General features: G+C 40.5%; 1 protein-coding gene across 4 annotated transcripts in view; it reads right to left on the minus strand.

Moving 5' to 3' along the window:
- jmjd1cb (jumonji domain containing 1Cb) overlaps positions 1–21,702 on the minus strand; it is a 205,348-nt gene that overhangs the window by 86,309 nt on the left and 97,337 nt on the right. The window contains exon 1 of one of the 4 annotated variants that reach the window (XM_044178372.1): positions 2,318–2,551. The exons of the other annotated variants lie outside the window; for them this stretch is intronic. The gene's annotated coding sequence lies outside the window, so the exon portion shown is untranslated. Of the gene's footprint in view, positions 1–2,317; positions 2,552–21,702 lie in introns of those variants that run through there. 4 annotated transcript variants of the gene reach the window in all.

Below are 21,702 nucleotides of genomic sequence, written 5' to 3' on the forward strand. Positions count from 1 at the left end.
TTTCACTTAGGCTACACACTAACCTACCACCACAGCTATATTTATATAGTTTCTATTGTTTACACCTCCATAATAATCTAACTTTAAGCCAATTTGATTTTTGAAAATATGATTTTCAGCTAGTTTGAAAAGATGATGACAGTGTAGCTGTGAAGCCTTAACCAGCCGAAACTGACTATTTTGTGGCTAAGGTGATAAGGGTGTACCATAGCATATCGTTCACGATAATACCGGCAGAAAGAGGCGGGGCAAGCTGGTGTGTGCGGGGAAAAGAGAAGTGAAGGGAAAAGCAGGGTGAGCAGATTAAAGTAGTTTGTGAGTGAACGCTACAATAAGGTGGAGGATTAACCCCCACCTCCATAAGGTGAAAAATATTTTACAGCTGGTTAATACTGTTTGTATTATATCAATATTACTTAATAGCATGACGACCTAATAGAGGCTGAATTTGAACATGGCTGTTGAAACTGTAGAAGCAATCACATCCCTCCTTACATATTGTACTTAATTTGCAATGGGGGGTGTTAACGTTCCTTCAAATTTTCCAAGAGTAGGCCAAGTTATAGACTAGACACACACACACACCCACACACCCACACACACACATACACACACCGCTCTCCCCCCTCATTTCTCTCCTTGGTATCTCATGGTGACGTTTCCTTCTCTCCTCACTTCAAAGTGTCCTCACACAAGCATTTGTGATTAGAACGCCGGTTTCGTCAGTTAAATGTATATCAAACCTGTGAGTGCCGTAGCTCATTTCGTTCAGAAAAATTTGGAATTTCCAGACAATATAATCGCGCAAGCAAGCGGACATATCAGAGCATGACAGGTCAAATAGAAATACATGGGTTTTACCCATTTGGGAGGTTTCCTGCAGCAACTTGACTGACATTAAAAGCTACTGTACGAGGTAAACTGTCATTGGTCATTTTTTTTATTGGAAGAGAGCTTATTTGTAGGAGAAGAAACAATCATCTCAGCTTAATGTCTCGGCTATATTTTTTTAACCATTACTTATGTCAGAGTGCGAATTATACAATGACAATATGGGGTCAACCCAGTACTACGCAGGCGTGTGCTTCACTGAAGTCTTACAATCTTGACACTATCTTGCTTGTTTAACGTAACGCCTGCAGTCTGTAGATGATGATAAATCAAATCCAGTACACCAGGGGCACGTAGCACACACCTTTCGTATAATGGGGTCACCAACAAAGTATTCTAGAGCAAAACTGCCAGCAAGTTAGAAACTAGCTAACATTAGGGTCATCCGTAGACACTTGACACAATCTAATTCAGAAGCTCTGAAGATAACAAAGTAAAGTGTATTAAACTAGCTAGATAGCTAGTTACATACATTAACCTACAGCATCTCCATTGGCTTGGGCGACGCATACGAGCATAGACTTTAATGAGGATGCAAGCCACTGCAATGATGGGAGTGAAAGGCAGGCAGACGTGACATTAACGTCAAGGTTAAGAAATGGTACGGTCCACTTTAGGGGTGTCTGAAATTGTATTACAAGATTCTTCCAGGCATAAATACGGGAAATATATTGTAATATTTACGATTACAGGTAGGAAGGATACATAAATAATTAAATAATTATTAATATTAATATTATAAAGAGTTCGGTCTAGACCTGCTCTGTAGGAAAAGTGCAATGAGATAACTTCTGTTATGAATTGGCACTATATAAATAAAATTGAATTGAATTGAATAAATGTTTAGACTCCCCTGATGTGTTGTTTTTACCTCTTTTGGGGGGCTCCAAGTCTTAATTAGGGGAGTCAGAGCCCCCAATCTGCCCTGTAATTCGAACCATGACTTACGTGTAAAAAAAATAATTAAAAATACATTTTAAAAAAGACCTCTTTCTGAGGTAAAAACTCGTACCAGCATACTTTGAAAAATGCGTACAGGTTGGCATGTCTGGGACTAGCTCTAATCCATCTACTCTACAACAAACTACAAATTATTACAAGCTAGAATGTGACAAGCCTGTGCTGTAGATTACAACATTTTAGTAGTAGGTGTGTAGTAAGGAGGTATGAAAGAAGCAGCTAGATTACAATGCTAACAGCACCTTCAGAGACTGCAACAGGCTACACATATACATGTCGACATCTAGGACACAACAGATTAGAACGACCATACATTCTATTTTGGGAAATGTCCGCAGTTCCCAGGCAGTTTGTTACTTCAATCCATTCCATTAAGTCTCATGGATCAAATCAAACTTAACTCTGGTTTTACATTAAAACAGCAGTGATTTGAGCAACAGCAGAGGATATAAATCTGTAACATTACCTCTCTCCTCCGTCTCCAAGCAACGGCTCTGACAAAAAACACTTGACAAAAGTAGCTTTAATCCAGTGAGCAGGGGAAAGGCAAGAAGAAAGAAAAGAAAGGATGATGAGGGTAAATAAGGGAGAGAGCGAGATAGAGAGCAAGCATGAGTGTGGTTTCTTCTTGTGGTAAGAAAAGACAGATGGCCAAGAGGGAGAGAAAGCAGAGCAGAGGACGAGCTACACAGCCGACATTTTAACTGCTGCTGACGCAAGGAGGGAGAGAGAGGAGAGAGGGGAAGGGCCGGAGGCCGGGCCTGCCGACACACACTTCCTCCCTCTCTCTCTCTCTCTCTCTCTGACGCAGGCTCGCTCTCTCTTACTCACCATGCTCTCTGACTTGCTTTCTCTTTCCTTTCCTCTCCCTGCCTCTCAGCTCTCTCTATATCAATCTGTCTCACTCCCACTCCTGCCCCCTCTGCTCTGTTCAATTCAGCTTTATTGACAGTCATTTCCGTAGACACATATTCCTAACACTTGCACAGATATCTCTGTATTGAGCCAACATAGCAGTAAAGGAAAATGTTTAATTAGTAATTCTTATTAACTGACTTACTATTTAAAGCCATCTTCACACAACTTGCTGGGCAAAAAATGTTTAAACAGTTGAATACAATAAACCATAGTTTCCACTCTCAGACCTCATTTCCACCTGGTGTTAACATGCATGATTTATATATTTATATATTTCATACTGTCCAGTAATGTCCATTGTCTACGTAGAATCATAGAGAAATGGGTAAACGCTCACTGTGTGAGACTGATTCATTATTTTAAGCTGCACTAATCAATATTTTTACATGGATCAAATGACTATGTGTAATGTGAAAGGGGTGCCCGTAGCGATGAACCCACAGAGAGTCATCACCAAATCTATAGTTCCCCTCCTCTTTTAGCCCATTTTTTTGTCTTCATAGCCAGCAAATTTACTGTTTTGGTTCAGTCTCAGCACTCTCATCATCCTGGTGTCCAGCAGCAGGCAGCTGTTTTCAGTGAAAAAGCTCTGTTACACTCACTGTACACCACCTGCACCAAACTGCTGACAGACACAGTTAGAGACCAGCTGGTGAACATAGTGGAGCATTTAGCAGCTGAAGAGCCAGATATTTTCATCGGGAGTTGATAGAGACCAAAAACAGAGCTAAAAGGAGAATGACTATTGGTCTTACATTCTTCAGGTGGACACAAACATGACTCCAAATAAATGCTAATGTTGCTCTGTGTCTGCTGGATGTGCAAACAGGTAACTGTTAGCCATAACAACAAGTGCCAAAATCAATTAATGCAGGTATCAAAGTATCAAACCCCAAGTTTGATACTATTTCTGGTCAGTATTTTTTTCCATGTCTGGCTGATACCTAATCCGTTTTATAAGCTAAGTATCAGTGCCGATATAGATCCAGTATATCAGATTGTGGATCACTTAATATGAAATAAAATAGTTGTCGTGATGAATCTAGGCAATATTGTGGGGGTTTTTTTTGCTGCTTCCTTGAGTGCAGTTGCATACTATGGTAGATCTGTGCCTTTCAGTTCAATTCAATACAATTTTATTAATCCAAAAAGCCATTTGATTTTGGTGCAATTACATTTAAAAGAAAAAATTCAGTTAATTTGGCTGCTGCTGATTTTGATGAGCTGCCATACAACAGATCAGAGCTTCTCTTTGCTAAGAGCCACCTACTGTTTTTCCTTGTATCTGTAGAACATACAGGGACATAGTGTTGTAATCTTGCAGGATTACAGAATGTTTGAAGTGTCAAAACAGTGAAAGGAGGTGTAGGAAGCTGCCTAATTACCTGACCTAGTATGCCTTATGAGTTAAGGAAAGTTAGAGACCTATTCTATGTAATCTTCAGTGACCTTTCATCACACATACATAAATTTCAGATGTGCTTCAGGTTTTCTTCTGAGGAAATTTCAGTGACAAACTGAACTTGATGATGTACTCACAGTAACATCCAGGAAGGTTGCATAATTCATACAAGGACACGTTAAGACATCAAACTCACGGAAATACTTTTTAAGATAAGTGAGGTCACTGAAAACTGTCAGTGTTGGTTTATCACAGTGTGACAGATAAATGTGTGTCTATGTGTGTTTTAAATTGTGGTAAAGCACTGATTGTCATTATGGTTGTTGTTCTTGTCTGTCACAAGATTATCTGAAGGGGAGATTATTATTTATCAGCTCAGTTAAGACCAGCAGTGTACTGCTGTAATTCAACCTATGAAGCTAATTGGAGAGATTGAGTTCTCCAATACTCCAACCACAAAATCCATGGGTTAGTTTCTCAATTAAGGTATGGCTAGAGGTGGTTTAGCAATTCCATAAATTCTATTAAATCCTGTATCAATCACAAACAATAATACATATAACAACTCCTTGCAACTCCTTTGATCATTTGAGCAAACATGCTACATGTGTAGAATACATATGTGCAGTGGTAGGTACGTAAGACAAGTATGAAACACTCCATCTCAGTCTCCATCTCTTCAATCTTATTTTCTACGCATCAAAAATGGAGGCCTTAAAGAAGTCTTAACTAAAATGACCATAAGAGAAGGACAGAAACACCTCCTGTGGTCTGCTGCTACTGTTTGTCAGAGTGATAGGCCTGAACTGCTTCTGTGCCGGAAGACAAATGTTTTTTCTGAAGCTCTCACTGCCATAAAGGTAAGCTATAATTACACATACACACAGATCCACAGGAGGGAGAAGATTACACTAGACCAGCTCCATCTGCTCAGGGGAAGAGACAGAGGGACAGACAGAGGGAGAGAGGGGGGTTGGTATTTTTATTGACCCAATTTCCACCAAAACTACATCTCACACAGTTGACTGGTTTACTCTCTGGCTTGCTAACAAGCCCAGGAGCAAGGCACAAGCCCCAGACTGTTCCAGTGGGTCTGTGCATGTAGATGTACTCCACAGCCACACACACAGCAACAGTGTGTGGAAGGCAAGCTGGGTTATAGATAAATTACAATGGTAGATGTTTAGACAGTTTAGAGGGACAGCTTTCAAAAGAGAGAGCTGCATGTAATGGCACACACACACACACACACACACACACAAATAGATATCAGCAGGCATCTTATTATCTGTGCAAGTGTGTGTGTGTGTGTGTGTGTGTGTGTGTGCGTGCGTGTGTACGCGCTCCATTTCATTTTACAAAGTGGGCCATTGTTGCTAGGTAACGCAGCAGGACTTGAGCAGTTGGTAGCCATGAAAGAGAAGTCAAACAAAGATATTACACTCTCACTCTTTCATTCTCTGTCTATTTTCTTCCACATCACTGACTTTCTCCTTACCTCTCCTCCATCCATCTATATATTTTCTTTGTTCCCCTTTTGTCCACCAGTTTTCTCTGTGATGGCCAAAGAAGTGGAGATAACTTCATATTCAAATAGTGCTAATTAACAAATTGACAATTAATTTCAAAATGCTTGTTTCTTATGAAAACCACTGACAGTTCAGACCAGGTTACCCGTGCAACCTTTATGTTTGAAGTATACCAAAGCTCCTATGCTGAAAAAATAAGTTAGAATGCGGATGATTCAGTATGGAAATTCAGCAAGCATTACGTTGAGATTTTATCTTTTTTTTTGTTTTGGCCAGTGTTAAAATGTCATTTTTAAACAATTGACGTTTTAAGCCAAGAAAATGTAGACAAAATGTTAAAATGTCTTCACCTGAAAACGTACATTTCATCTGCCAGTGTATGCCAGGGTCTGCACAGACCATCCACAGCCCAAAATTTATGACCGCAGGAACTGCACGTGTAAATACATCCACCTATCCAGATAATCAATGCAGTATAAACAGAACCACAGCGCTTTGGAGTATATCTGGCCATTAAAGTTCCCCTCCAGACACATTTTAAAGTATGTAAAAATGCTCTGCTATGATTAATATTTTGTTTAACATGATTATCCCAGATAAAAAGTTAAAAGGGGCTGGAAGCACATCTACTCTTTGTCCCTCATTGAGAAACTCTGGTTCTCTGAATGGCCCGCCCACCACTGCTGCAAGTTAGGTCGACCAGTGCAGGTAAAAGCATGGATGTGGGTGACATACATCCACGGTGAGAGAGCGGTGGCGTCAAGATGGCTAGAATAAGAGGAAACATAGAGATAGAGATTCAGTTGTACATGTTTGAGCCTCAGTCAAACCCAGATGAGGAGTCTGTTGTGCACCAAAATCAGCAACTAGCAGACGTATCAGAATATAAGTGTAGTTAGCATCTTTTATTTGTTTATGTTGTTTGAGCTTGTTAGCTTGCAACTGGCAGTGGCTGACAGCGTTAGTGGTTGTGAAACATACACAATATCTGTTCGATGTTAAAGTGTGTTCACATTGTTATTACGTAAGGTTAGTAGATAGAAGGAAGCTCCAGGTTCCAGTTTACATCCAAAACTGCACACTCTACCATGTTCGCTGTCTAAACTTTAAACTAATTTAGTGCAAACTCTCGCTCTCTGTACTGACAAGTCCACTCCGAGCTGGAGGTTTCAGGTTTCTTAGCCTTCGAATTTGTGACGTCCCAAACCTAGCTTGCGAATCTCAGAATTTAGGGAAGTGTACAGTCTCCCCCTTCAGTAGAGGAATGTGAAAACACCTCTATAGTGACAATCATTGCACAGATACAAGTAAGTAAAGTCAAGGTCTGACATTTTAGGGGACTTAAACATAAGAAAAACACACTGAAACTGGATTCTAATTTGGCTATGTTGGTGGTCAGAATTACAGCCCCATTAGAATTCTAGTAAAGGCAGATGACTTCTATTATATACAAGAACATGATCAGTGATGTAATTAAACAGAGCCGAGCTCCTGTGCACAGCATACCTCTGGCCAAGAAATACCTCAAGTACCAGACACAGCACACTTGACTGTACTGTACCTTCTACCCTTCATTTCATTTACATTATGGTGGAAAACCCTCTGAAACAGCTTTTAAACCAACACCATTTTCAAACCACTGTAGTAGTGATGATTTCAACAACATGTAATCAATCAAATCCATCACATTGGAGATGAGAAACAATGACCATTTTCATTCTGACATGTATCTAAATGTCTATCTATACAATTTTCATTTCTCACTCTTACTGCTCTGTCACTTTTTCACCAGACATACCAATCAGAAGTCTCACCAGCACATTTGATGTGAGAAAATCAGATATGAAGATGATGACACTTCATGCACACTGACACAGACTGTGTTTATACATGTTAGTCTCTGACGCTTTAGAGAAAAGAAGACTGACTTCTTTCAGCTTTCTAAAAAGCTTTTCACAGACAGATCAACCCAGCTTTCCACTGACCTAAATACCACCAAATAACACAATGTCACTCTCCAAAAAGTTAGCATGTTTTGTTTTTGAACATGTCTTTATTATTAGTTATGCATTCATTATGTTTTATTCACATATACACAGATTTTTCATTTATTTAAATCTGAACCTTAGTTGATTAAATGACATCATACTGTCCCTTTCAAATAAGTCTTTCAAAATTGTGATACCTGCATTTTTGTCATGGTTTTGGGTTTTTGTCCTGTTATATTTTAGTTGTTCTCCTCTCCTTGTGTGTCTTGTTTTACTTCCTTTCTTTGTTTGCTTTTCCCTCCAGTTTTGATTGTTTGCCCAGCCCTAATTAGTTGCACCTGTGTCTCGTTGTCTCCCCTACCGCAGTGTATTTAGTCTTCTTCCTTTTGTTCTGTGTCGGATCGTCGTCGTACGTCTGTCAAGCACCCTGGATTCTTTGTTCCCCTGTACCTTGCTTGTCTGTGCATTTTGTCTGCCTACCGTTAGATTTGTTTTTCGACCTGCTGAGAGTTGCTTTTGCCCACCAATTCAGTGTAAGCCTTTTTTGTTAATAAATTATTTATCTGTACCAGTTCTACCTGCTAGTCTGCTGTTTCCCGGCTTGACTAACTATAACAGTACGATACGACCAAAAATGGACTTTGGATCCCTCTCCGAGGAGCTCCCGGAGGTAAATTCTTTTTTTGAGAGACTGCATTGACGGTACTGTCTGCATTGCAGACTGCATTCCATAGCAGGCTCTACAGACATTGAACGCAGGCTGGTTGCATGTTCCTTAATGGAGAAAGCAATTTTGTCAAGGCCCAATGGTCATGCCGGCTATGGCTACAAATTTGGCAGTGATTTCCAACCTCAAGCAAAGCCTCCAGCCTTCACTCCAGTCTTCTAGCAACCAGCCTGATTCCCAGACTGCTAGCAGCCAACATGCTAGCAGCCAGCCTGCATCCCTGCCTACTAGCCCTCCGTCAGTCATGCTGGGATACGTTAGCCTGCAACCTGCCTGTCCTGAGCCAGTCCCAGCTGCCAACCCGTACCTGGGCACCCGCTTGGCTTTTGGAGGTCCTCGCAGCTATCAGCTTGGTTCCCAGCCTGCTAGCCGTTGGGCCGCAACCTCCTGAACTCTCTGTGCTGCAGTCACAATTCCCCTGAGCTGCTGCAGCACACTCCTGCTGCTGCTGTATCGCAGCAACCATCTGATCCTGCTGAGCTGCAGTGGCCTCCAGATCAGCAGCAGCCTCCTGGTTCCCTGGCATCACTGGCATCACTGGCTCCACCGGCTCCGCTGCCAGTCCCTCCATCGCCGGCCTCCTGCTTTGATCTCCAGCCATGTTGCCAGCCTCTACAGGTGTTCCACCTTCCCTGCCGGCCTCCAGAGTTGCTCCATACGTCTGGCCATCACCCGGACTTGCTCTGCTTTTCTGTCCTGCCCCCGGGCCGTCCGCCTGAGATCTTCCGCTTGACCAGACAGTCTGGATCATTTCATACTCAGTCTACCAAATACTGAAAATGAGAAGCTAACTGGTATAGTTTAATGTTGGGGACTGCCATCCCTCTCTGATCTGATGGTAATTGCAACTTTAAATCGTGGTCTCTTACGGTTCCAAATGTCCTAAACCAACTATTTACTGTCTAAATAGTATTATTTAGAAGGACTGGAATCATTTGGAATTTGTAAAGTAGCCTGGGCAAAATAGTCATCTTAATCAGACTCTTCCCAACACAGAGTGGTAAAGAGGCCCATCTTTCTAAGTCATCATGGATGCATTTTAAGCAGAGGTTGGAGGTTGCTTTTGAAGCACAGGAGTAACAAATATACCTAGGTAAACAAAACCTTGTGTTGCCCATCGGAAGGGTGATGAACCAGGGGGGTAGAGTGTGGCGCACTTGACCCAATGGCGTTGTCTCTGACTTATTAAAATGTATTATATCGGCAAAATTCACTAAATTGATAACATTAAGGACTGAGGCAACAGATATTTCTGGTTGTGTGAAACAATAAAACATCATCCGCATACAATTAGATCCTATGTTTTTGATTCACTGATATGCCGTGTATATTGGGGTGTGTTCTAATGGCTTCCGCCAGCGGTTCAATCGCAAATAACAAAGGCGACAGGGGGCACCCTTGTCATGTGCCTAAAACAAATTCCTTGAGTGTGAGAAACAAAAAATTCCATTCTATTCAATTTAACGCTTTTTCTGCATCCAATGAAACTACCATACCTTTAAGACTGTTTTGCTGACACAGTTGAATAATGAGTAACATTCTAACATTGTTACACAAATTCCTTCCGGCAATGAACCATGTTTGGTCATTATTGATAATATGTGAGAGGATTCTCTCCAGCCTCAAGGCTGGTATTTTAGATAAAAGCTTGAAATCTAGGTTTAACAAACTGATGAACATTCATCCCCTGGTTTATCCTTTTTAAGAATCAGACTAATGTTTGCTTCTGTAAGTGTTTTAGGAAGAATCCCTATCTCAAGGGAGTGGTTAAACATGTTCAGTAGAGGCTTCACCATCAATGATTTAAATTGTTTATAAAATTCTGAGCTAAAGCAGCCAGGCCCAGGGGCTTTCCTGATTTGTAAGATGCAATGTTATAGGTCCATTCAATTCTGTGTTTTTTTTTTTTTTTTTGGTTTGTCATTAGGCTTAGGAAGTTAGATTAGAGAAAAAACTCTCCATTAGTCTTGAGACCCCTGCCGGCTGCTCGCTTGTATACAGCCATTCATAGAATTCTGTAAACCTTATTTATGCCATTGCTATCCTGTTTAACCTGACCAGAGGTATCCTTAATAGAGATGTTCTAAGAATCAGTCCTTCTCTTCACCAGGTTAGCCAAATACTTACTGGGTTTGTTACCAAACTCAGTTTTTGCTTCGCAAATCTTATATTCTGCTCTGTTTTTTGAGTGAGCAATGAATTAAGTGTTGCTCTTGTTGCCAGAGTCGCTTTTACATTAGTCACTGTTGGGTTCTGGTTATATGCACTTTCACATTCATATAGCTGCAATTCTAGCTTCCTTTCTTCTTGACTATTCCGTTTGTGCTTTTTTCATAAGATAACTAAGCCATATGAATATGCCTTATGTCTCCCATAAATTGGAAGGAGATTTCTCTGGTGTGTTATTACTAAAATAGAATATCTGAAACTCAATTTGGAAATAAATAAAATTTGGGTCACTTAACAGCTGTGAAGTGAATCACCATCTTATAGAGTGTTGTTGGGCCTCCCCATGTGAAAATCTCAAGTAAACAGGAGCATGGTCCGATATTGCAAGACAGAACAGAGTACAACATTGTTTTTGGGGCAAACAGTCTACTGTAGAGCTACTTTTATGGGACGAGAATGTAAATTCTTTGTTAAGGTGTAATGTTCGCCATAGGTCCAAATAACCTAGCTCTTCACATAACTGTTGTTCATGCCCATTTAGTATGATTATTTCATTCGCCAGGTAATTTATCCATGCAAGGGTCTAATATGCAATTGAGGTCGCCGCCAGCAACTGGATGTAAAGAATGAGAAAAATGCTTGTCCCACCCATTCTCGCTTAAGCTTTTCACGTTCTTTGTCTTTTAGATGCGTTTCCCGAAGTAGTGCTATATCAACCTCTTTTTTTAAGATGTCAGTATTTTTTTCCTTTTCACTGGATGATGTATGCCCCTTACATTCCATGTACATACTTTAAGTGCAGAATTAGTCATGATGGTAATGAAATGTTAAATGTAGCTCGGAGCGGTTGTTGTCTTAAGTCTGTGTACATTTTACTATCCATAACCTAGTTCCCCTCCATATACCAAACCTTGTGAAAATAGGTGCTGTCTCACCTAGTCCTAAAACCAAACCCTTAACACAACTACAGTGGTGTGAAAAAGTGTTTGCCCCCTTCCTAATTTCTTATTTTTTTTGCATGTTTGTCACACTTCAGATCATCAAACAAATTTAAATATTAGTCAAAGATTACACAAGTAAACACAAAATGCAGTTTTTAAATGAAGGTTGTTATTATTAAGGGAAAACAAAATCCAAACCTACATGGCCCTGTGTGAAATAGTGATTGCGCCCCCCTGTTAAAACATAACTTAACTGTGGTTTATCACACTTGAGTTCAATTTCTCTAGCCACACCAAGGCCTGATTACTGCCACCCCTGTTCTCAATCAAGAAATCACTTAAATGGGACCTGCCTGACAAAGTGAAGTAGACCAAAAGATCTTCAAAAGCTACACCTCATGCCGAGATCCAAAGAAATTCAGGAACAAATGAGAAAGAAAATCAGTGAGATCTATCAGTCTGGAAAAGGTTACAAGGCCATTTCTAAAGCTTTGGGACTCCAGCGAACCACAGTGAGAACCATTATCCACAAATGGCGAAAACGTGGAACTTTCCCAGGGGTGGCCGGCCAACCAAAATTACCACAAGAGCGCAGCGACAACTCATCCAAGAGGTCACAAAAGACCCCATAACAACATCCAAAGAACGGCAGGCCTCACTTGCCTCAGTTAAGGTCAGTGTTCATGACTCCACCATAAGAAAGAGACTGGGCAAAAATGGCCTGCATGACAGAGTTCCAAGATGAAAACCACTGCTGAGCAAAAAGAACATTAAGGCTCGTCTCATTTTTGCCAGAAAACATCTTGATGATCCCCAAGACTTTTGGGAAAATACTCTGTGGACTGACGAGACAAAAGCTGAACTTTTTGGAAGGTGTGTGTCCCATTACATCTGGCGTAAAAGTAACACCGCATTTCAGAAAAAGATCATACCAACAGTAAAATATGGTGGTGGTAGTGTGATGGTCTGGGGCTGTTTTGCTGCTTCAGGACCAGAATTACAATTCTGCAAAGATGAGTGGGCCAAAATTCCTCCACAGCACTGTAAAAGACTCATTGCAAGTTATCAAACGCTTGATTGCAGTTGTTGCTGCTAAGGGTGACCCAACCAGTTATTAGGTTTAGGGGGCAATCACTTTTTCACACAGGGCCATGTAGGTTTGGATTTTGTTTTCCCGTAATAATAACAACCTTCATTTAAAAACTGCATTTTGTGTTTACTTGTGATATCTTTGACTAATATTTAAAATTGTTTGATGATCTGAAACATTTAAGTGTGACAAACATGCAAAAACAAAAAGAAATCAGGAAGGGGGCAAACACTTTTGCACACCACTGTATATACACACATTGTTCCCCCATAAACAAGTAAACAAATACAACTTAATAATAGCTTTATTTGTATAGCACTTTTCAATACAGGTAACAAAGTGCTTAACAAAAATCAATATAACACACAAAAAAATCAGATCAAATCATTACCTTTCCAGTCTGTCGATGAGCACGTTATGATCAACTGTGCCGAAAGCAGAGCTGAGGTCCAAAAGAACTAGAATAGAGCACTCATCAGCATCTTCAGCCAACAGAAGGTCATTACAGACTTTGAGAAGAGCAGTCTCAGTACCGTCAAGGGATTGAAAACCAGACTGGATCAATTTGAATAAATTATTATCTTTCAAATATGGTACTAATTGTTTGAATACAACTTTTTCTAGGATCTCAGATAAAAATGAGACTTTTGAAACAGATCTATAGTTATCCAGAGTTGAGGGATCTAAATTGGGTGTTTTAAGAAGAGGTTCGAACGAAGTAGTTTTAATTCCAGTGGGGACAGAGCCAGAGGTCAGGGAGCTATTTACAATAGATAAGATGAAAGGGCCAACAGTAGGCATAGTCTCCTTCAGTAGTCTGGTAGGGACCACATCCATGTGATAGAACAACATCCAGAATATGGCCTATATGTGTAGGCCCTGTGGGGTGCAAAACAAAATTAAAAGACTCTAGGAGTCAACCGCAAGGGGGCAAATGCAACCGCAAGGTGGCACAAGCCAGTGTCTTCTTGTGCCAGTCCCAAGTCTGGATAAATGCAGAGGGTTGTGTCAGGAACGGCATCCGACGTAAAACACATGCCAAATTAAAAATGAATTGTGACAATTACTTCCATACCGGATCGGTCGGGGCCCGGGTTAACAACGACCACCACCGGTGCTGTTGACCTACAGGGTACCGGTGGAAATTGGACTACTGTTGGTCGAAGACAAAGAAGGAGAGGAGGAAGGTGTGTTCGTAGGCAGAGAGAGAAGAGGAAAGCTAAGAATGTAGGACTGACAGTAGGGACTTTGAATGTTGGGACTATGACAGGGAAGGCTAGAGAGTTGATTGACATGATGCAGAGAAGGAAGGTGGACATACTGTGTGTCCAGGAGACCAGGTGGAAAGGTAGCAAGGCTAGAAGCTTAGGAGCAGGGTTCAAGTTGTTCTACCATGGGTCAGATAGGAAGAGAAATGGAGTAGGAGTTATCCTGAAAGAGGAGTTTGTGAGGAATGTTCTAGAGGTGAAAAGAGTATCAGACAGGTTGATGAGTCTGAAGATGGAAATTGAAGGGGTGATGTTCAATGTTGTGAGTGGTTATGCCCGACAGGTAGGATGTGAGTTAGAAGAGAAGGAAAAATTCTGGAGTGAGTTAGATGAAGTGATGCAGAGCATCCCCAGAGGTGAGAGAGTGGTGATTGGTGCAGATTTCAATGGGCATCTAGGTGAAGGGAACAGGTGATGAGAATGTGATGTGCAGGTTTGGTCTTCAGGACAGGAACGCAGAAGGACAGATGGTGGTAGACTTTGCAAAGAGGATGGAAATGGCTGTAGTGAACACTTTCTTCCAGAAGAGGCAGGAACATAGGGTGACATATAAGAGCGGAGGTAGAAGCACTCAGGTGGACCACATCTTGTGTAGACCAGGGACTGTAAAGTAGTGGTAGGGGAGAGTATAGCCAGACAACACAGGATGGTAGTGTGTAAAATGACTCTGGTGGTGAGGAAGATGAAGAGGACAAAAGCAGAGCAGAGGAAGAAGTGGTGGAAGTTGAAAAAGGAAGAATGTCATGTAGTTTTCAGGGAGGAGCTGAGACAGACTCTGGTTGGTCAGGAAGTGCTCCCAGATGACTGGACCACTACAGCTAATGTGATCAGGGAGACAGGTAGGAGGGTACTCGATGTGTCATTTGGAAAGAGAAAAGTGGACAAGGAGACTTGGGTGGTGGAACGAGGAAGTTCAGGAGTATATACAGAGAAAGAGGTTAGCTAAGAAGAAGTGGGACACTGAGAGGACTGAAGAGAGTAGACAGGAGTACAGGGAGATGCAGCGTAAGGTAAAGGTAGAGGTGGCAAAGAGCATATGAGGACTTGTATGCTAGGTTGGAGAGGTGGATTTGTACAAGTTGGCCAGACAAAGAGATAGAGATGGATGCAATGGAGACTGTGGTGAAGAGGCGAGTGCAAGCAGGTTGGAATGGGTGGAGAAAAGGGTCAGGTGTGTTGTGTGATAAAAGAGTATCAGCAAGAATGAAAGGAAAGGTGTTCAAGACGGTGGTGAGACCAGCGATGTTGTACAGCTTAGAGACAGTGGCAGTGAAGAAAAGACAAGAGGCAGAGCTGGAAGTAGCAGAGCTTAAGATGCTGAGGTTCTCTTTGGGAGTGACAAGGATGGACAGGATCAGGAATGAGTACATCAGAGGGACAGCTCATGTTAGATGTTTCGGAGATAAAGTCAGAGAGGCCAGACTGAGGTGGTTTGGACGTGTTCAGAGGAGAGACTGTGAATATATTGGTAGAAGGATGCTGAGGTTGGAGCTGCCAGGCAGGAGGTCTAGAGGAAGACCAAAGAGGAGATTTATGGAGGTAGTGAGAGAGGACATGAAGTTAATTGGTGTGACTGAAGAGGATGCAGAGGACAGGGTTAGATGGAGGCACATGATTCGCTGTGGCGACCCCTGAAAGGGAACAGCCGAAAGGAAAAGAAAAAAAGGAGATCAAGTGGTTAAGAAATTCCCCTGCGAGTGTATCACTAGGACAACACATGTGAATATTAAAATCACCAATAATACAGACCTAGTCATAATTAGGTAGAAGCAGAGAGAGAATTCAGAGATAAAATGCCATTAGGTTTAGGAGGGCGCTAAACTAAGAGAAATAAAATAGTCTGGTGTTTGTAAACACAAAATATCAGGCTTTCAAAGGAGCAAAATTCCCCACAGGATACAGGCTTATAGAAAAAATTGTCTCTGTAGCTAACAGCAGCAGAGATTGTTGATTGGGTGGTGGCAACAAGTGAACCCCCTGCGGAGATAAGGCTTTGGTTTGCAGTTAGTAGGGTCTTGAAAGTATCTGCAGTCGTCCTAGAAAGTTAGCTCCCATGCAATGCTAAAGACCAGCCGGTGCTTCGGATGGGAAAGTGAACAAAACAACTTCAAATCCATGTCCGATGACTAACATACTTTATCCAGTTAAAAGATAAAAGTTAAAAATGACCAAGATCTAAAAGGCGTATCAGAAAACTCTGGGTAGAAACAAAATAAAAAGTCAATTTAAAACAGAGCCTCTGGCAGGGAGACACAGACGCCATTGCATGAAAATAAAGAAAAGGGTGTAGACCCCATCTTTTCAACTAGGGCCTCTTAACCTTACTCTGGATGCAGCTATGATGTTCCTGAGTCCACAAAATCGAATGCAATCAGGTATTTAGTCAGCCCTACATAGCCTCTAGACTGATGTTCTTTCATCATTTATTGTACCTCCCATTCTTATAATGTAAGTATATTTCTTGGGCTATCCAAACGGAAGAGGCAAAAATGACTAAATAATCTAGTAAGTATAAGTGGTATCCATAATAACAATACGTAAATAATATAACAGTGAAAAGGCTAAAAAGATACTTTTATAAAAATAAAAAAAAGGATTACTGAGTCTATGCTACCACCTAGTGGTACAATCAGCATGATTAAGGTAAATACGGTAGTATAAAAGTTTTCTAGAAATAAATTGGTACAGATCTCATTTTGTGTGACGAGACAATACAACAAACCAAATAGTGGAAGTTTGTTATTAACAGACAAATGCACTGGCTAAAAGTCATTGTATATGCATGACACCTTTATATTCAATAAATACAATGTATTGGAAAAGCTGTTTAAAACAACGGTATGGTCACTGTGCTGATTTTTGGGGGCTCCAAACTATTCATACAGAGAACATAAAGCTGAAAATAATAATTATTCAGTTTCAATTTAATTTATATAGCGCCAATTCATAACAGAAGTTATCTCATTGCACTTTTCCTATAGAGCAGGACTAGACCGTACTCTATATAATATTATTTACAGAGACCCAACAAATCCCACCACGAGCAAGCAATTATGAAATGGTGTGTTAAGAGTGAAGATCACATGCCAGTAAAAAGGACAACTTAGACTGACATATCAGCATACCAAGAGCTTGCTATAATATCTCAGCACGGTGGTGCAGTGATTAGTTGTTCTGGCACATTTATACAAAATATTATTAAAATAATGCTAACTATATAATTCCCAGTGTACTGGTTTTACTTCAATCTGGACAAAAATGTTTTTGTTAAGTGGACAAATGCTGTTCCGTCATTCCCTCCCTCTGCATCTCATTGAGGTCAGCCTGAGCACAGTGAATTAATCATACAGCATTGGGTTTATGTGACACTCAGTGAGCCTTTGCATATTTGATTGTACACGAGTGGATACTTGTACTTAATCCTAGATAGTTATAGATCATTTCTAAATCTCTGCAGCAGACATTAACCAGTCTGCTGTCTATATGTATCCACCATTACATCTTCAATTTAACTGCAACACTGGATCCTGCTTACCTACTATTTTGCCTGCAATCTGATCAATGTACAGTACATTTTCCTGTTAGAAAGCCTTCTGACTGACATGAATCACTTAACTTTATCTCTGCTGTAATTTTTCTATGATTCTCTGTGGGAAAATGAGTAGAAACTACTGAATAGAGAAATAATACAAGCTCATGAATTACAGATCATCAGGACTGGGAGGGCTGTTTTGGGAAGATATTTATAGCATCTCTTCAGGGATACTTGCATCAAATCCTCTGTGCTGGCAGCAGCTACAGAGAAAACCTCAGGAATTAATTTCTAAAAAATACAATACACACACACACTCAAAAGATATAGCTTCTCTCTCTCCTCCTGTCTGTGTCTTTCTCTCTCCGAAATTAGGACAGAGGAGAGCTCTGCCAGATAACGTTGTTGTGTAGCAGCACACGGGCACTGAGCCAGAACGCAAAATGAAAGTGTGTGCGTGTGTGTGTGTCAGCTAGAAGAGTGTCCTATTAGCTTTAATGCTGGCTCTGCACCACTTGCCTTTGCTACAAAGGTGGCAGACAGACACACTTGCATGTGGCCTGTCTGTTAGTTCAGCAGCCTGTCTCCAGTTACAGCAGGGATGACCCTCACAGGGTTTCCAATGGGCAGTACATGTATGTAGAGGTGGGCTATATGGATTCAATCTCCAATCATAGCCTATGGAATATTTTATATGGCAACACCAAGATATAACTATGGTGATAAAGTACATTTTCTGTAAATTCTTTTAGTAAAGATAAAATGACCAAAAGTTTGTTTTCTTTAAGTAAAATAAATATGTAACAAATCACAATAATGCAAATATCCTGTAAATACAATATTTCTCAAAGCATTCCTGCTCATTGATATGTAACATTTCGTGACAATGACCTCAAAGTGTTGAAACTAACAATTGTTTTTATTATCAATTAATTTGGTAATATTTTCTCGAATATTGTATTAATCACTTTCTCTATAACAAGGGTTTTCAAAGTCTGACACTGTATCTGACCAACAGTTCAAATCCCAAAGATATTCAATTTATTATCATATTGGAAAATTCTGAAGACTATAGTATAAATCTATGCATTTTAAGAATAACAATAATCACTTAGGAAATAATGTCAGTGCCAACACAGACGAAAATTAGACTAGAATCTCACACAAGATAAGTCACAAATATGGCCAATTTTGAAATGACTCTCTCAGTTCAGTTTCTTATTGCATTGAAATCACTTTCACTGTCAAACTGAGCAGAGGAGCACAGCTGCAGCAGCTTTCAGGTTTTGCCCTAAATTACCTGACAAGTGTTGTTCATTCAAACAATAAGCCATATATAAAAGTTACACACGGCATGACAGTGAAAAATTAGTGTATGAAATATAGTAGAGCAAAGGGAGAAGCTTTAGCTTAATAAAGATATGACTGTGACGGCCAGGACCCCTGAATCCAACCACAACATAAAAATGCAAGATAAAAGAGAATAGTTTAACAATGAAAAATAGAATTTATTTAAATAATAAAATGAGTGTAAGTGCAGTGCTTTTTGGAGCCAGGAACACTGCTTACCTAATGTACTGTATCCTATTGCCCAGTTTGTAATTCATTTATTTATTTTTACTCTTGGGTGTGGGGTAACCAGGCAGGGACGGAAATAATGAATTTTAAATTGGGTGGTTTCTACACCCACCAAAAATGGCTTGTTCATTACAAGGAAAGAAAGAGGTGCTGGAACATTTTTGACTTGGAAAATTACAATTTGATTCAAACGTATTTCTTTGTCAAAACAAAATTACTAACATGTTCCACAGATTCAAGGAAGTTGTATAAAATTGTTGAAAAGTTTTAAGTGCTGCGTGTATGTAGGTTACAGCGCCCTCGCCCACAGAGTGAACAGAAACCGTACTGGGTGAGCGCAACTCATTACATGTAAATCACATAATAGTGTTCAGCTCTGCTGGAGAGATGATGCCAACCTTTGTTCACAACACACCATATATTTGTTTTTGGTTTTTTAAAAAAGGCATTAATTACTGCGATCCGGACCTCGTGACCTCATAGCTGTCTATGGCCATGTACAAAGTGTGTGCATCCAAATTCCATTATTCTATAATTTCCTGCCTTCCACTCAACATCTTTCCTGTCTGTAATATCTCAGCTGACAGTAGATAAGGGCAGGTTAAAATTGTGATTAAAAGCTGAAGAAAATGCGCATGTGCTGTTTAAGATGCAGTTCCTTTTATGGACAGTAGGATGTGAATCAACAGTACTGTTGGCTACTCAAAAGTCCTAAATACTCCCCCAAAATAAAACTCAACATTTTTTGCCCAAAAGAGAGTGTCTCAGTTAACCTAAGGGCTATGCTAATAACAACTGTGGAACAATTTCTTTCATTAAATGAAATCCCAAGGTGACATCTTTTAACAAACCAAACCCCAAAGATATTCAATCTGCAATTACACCAGGAAAAGTTAATCCCTCAGATCGATTAAGTGGAACTAAACAACATGTTGCATTTTTGCTTGAAAAATTACTTCAGCGATTCATCTATGAAAATCAGACGGCTGATCACAGGGTCGACGGTTCGACTCAACATGTTGAACTGTGCTTGGGCAAGACACTGAACCCCAAATTGCTCCTGATGTTCGGTGTGTGAGTGTGTGCGTGAATGGGTGAATGAGAAAAAAGCATTGAATAAAAGCGCTATATAAATGTAGCTGATCCATTTTCTTGACTAAAAATTAATTGACTTTGAATTTCAGCTCTTAATTGACTCTGGAGCATTAACAGCAAAAATGCCATATGAAAGAAAGGCTAATGATTATGAACATCTGCATTACGACCTGAGTATGTTTTATTGTATCCTACGTCCTGTCCTAAAATGGTATGATGGCTGAGTCGCCCCCCCCCCACTGGAATTCACTTTATGTCTTCAGCTGGGAGTCTGCAGCAAGTGTCTTTAATGAGTTCACACAGTACTCAACGCTCCCTGGGAGAGACAGAGAAATGAGGTAACATCTGGATCAGAGATGCAACCCCCCCCACAAAAAGGTTTTGTCAATGTCCAAATGAGAGCAGTTATGGTCTACTGTGTGTTTTGTTAAAGATGGCTGATGTTACACACATGTGCCAAGAAGTCATGTAACAGCGTTGCTTCATTATTTCCTTTGCTGTTGTGTAATGCTGGCATTCCTGTTCAGTAATGGAGCTACATGAGTGAGAGAAAGGAGAGACAGAGAGGTCCCTGCTGATCAGTATAACATGCCCTGCATGAAAAGTCAGTGAGCAGCACTGTAAATTGCAGTGGAAGTTCAGGTTAAAGACTATTCACGGGAATTTGTAGACCGCATAGAAAACTACCAGGAACTGTCAGGAAGTGACATGGGGTTTCAATTTCAGGCAGTTTTACAAGCCTGAAAAGCTTGGCAGTTGACCCCCCCAGCCCCTAGGTCTAGGGAGGCTTTCACATGTAAATGAAATAGCTGTGAGCTATACAAATGCAAATCAGGATAGCAGGTGGATTTTTTATGAAGGTATTATTGGAGCAAAACAACTGAGCACCTGTGACAGTGGAATCTGTAGTTGTAGAAAATAGTCACACATGTGTGTCAGTAAATTTGAAGTCACAGAGAAAAATACTTTAGGAGTTGCAAACTAGAATTCTTTGTCTCTACCACAAACAACAGTTACACCTTCTTGAATTTTTCACTGCAGGAGCACAAATCCTATGCTAAATCTGCAAATCAGTATGTGAATTCATGCAATGAGAGTTGCACATCTGTGGAATATTTTCTCACAAATAAGTTTTTTCTTGGATATTTCTGTAGCACAAACACAAGTCTAACTACAACTGCTTGAAGCTGCTGCTACGAGTCTCAAATGCTGTTTTTTCGCTCACAACTTCTGTGCGCTTTTGCACCACTTATCTCAGTGAAATGTGGAGCAAAAGTGATTTGTGAACCTGTAGAGCCAAGGGCGGGCACTGTTCAGAGATCAGAGAACCCTTTTGGCCAATCAAAGGAGCTCCTTTGGGCGCCTAATGGGAAACATTCATTCTGAAGGACTATGAGTTAATAGTTTGAGTCAAGCATAGAGGCTGCATTGTTGTATTCCAGAAAGTGCGTTTAGTGAAAACTCTGACTTTGTTAACCCTGAGATGAGGGAAACACTCAGTTCCAGAAAGAGAGGTAACTTAAACTCTGGATCAGTTACCATGGTAACTTAAACTCTGTGAACCTAGCCTGCTCACTGGCATGTTGTCTTCAACAAACCCTGAATTTCTGTCTC

This window comes from Siniperca chuatsi, linkage group LG20 (genome assembly GCF_020085105.1).
Source record: "Siniperca chuatsi isolate FFG_IHB_CAS linkage group LG20, ASM2008510v1, whole genome shotgun sequence".
Lineage (NCBI taxonomy): Eukaryota > Metazoa > Chordata > Actinopteri > Centrarchiformes > Sinipercidae > Siniperca > Siniperca chuatsi.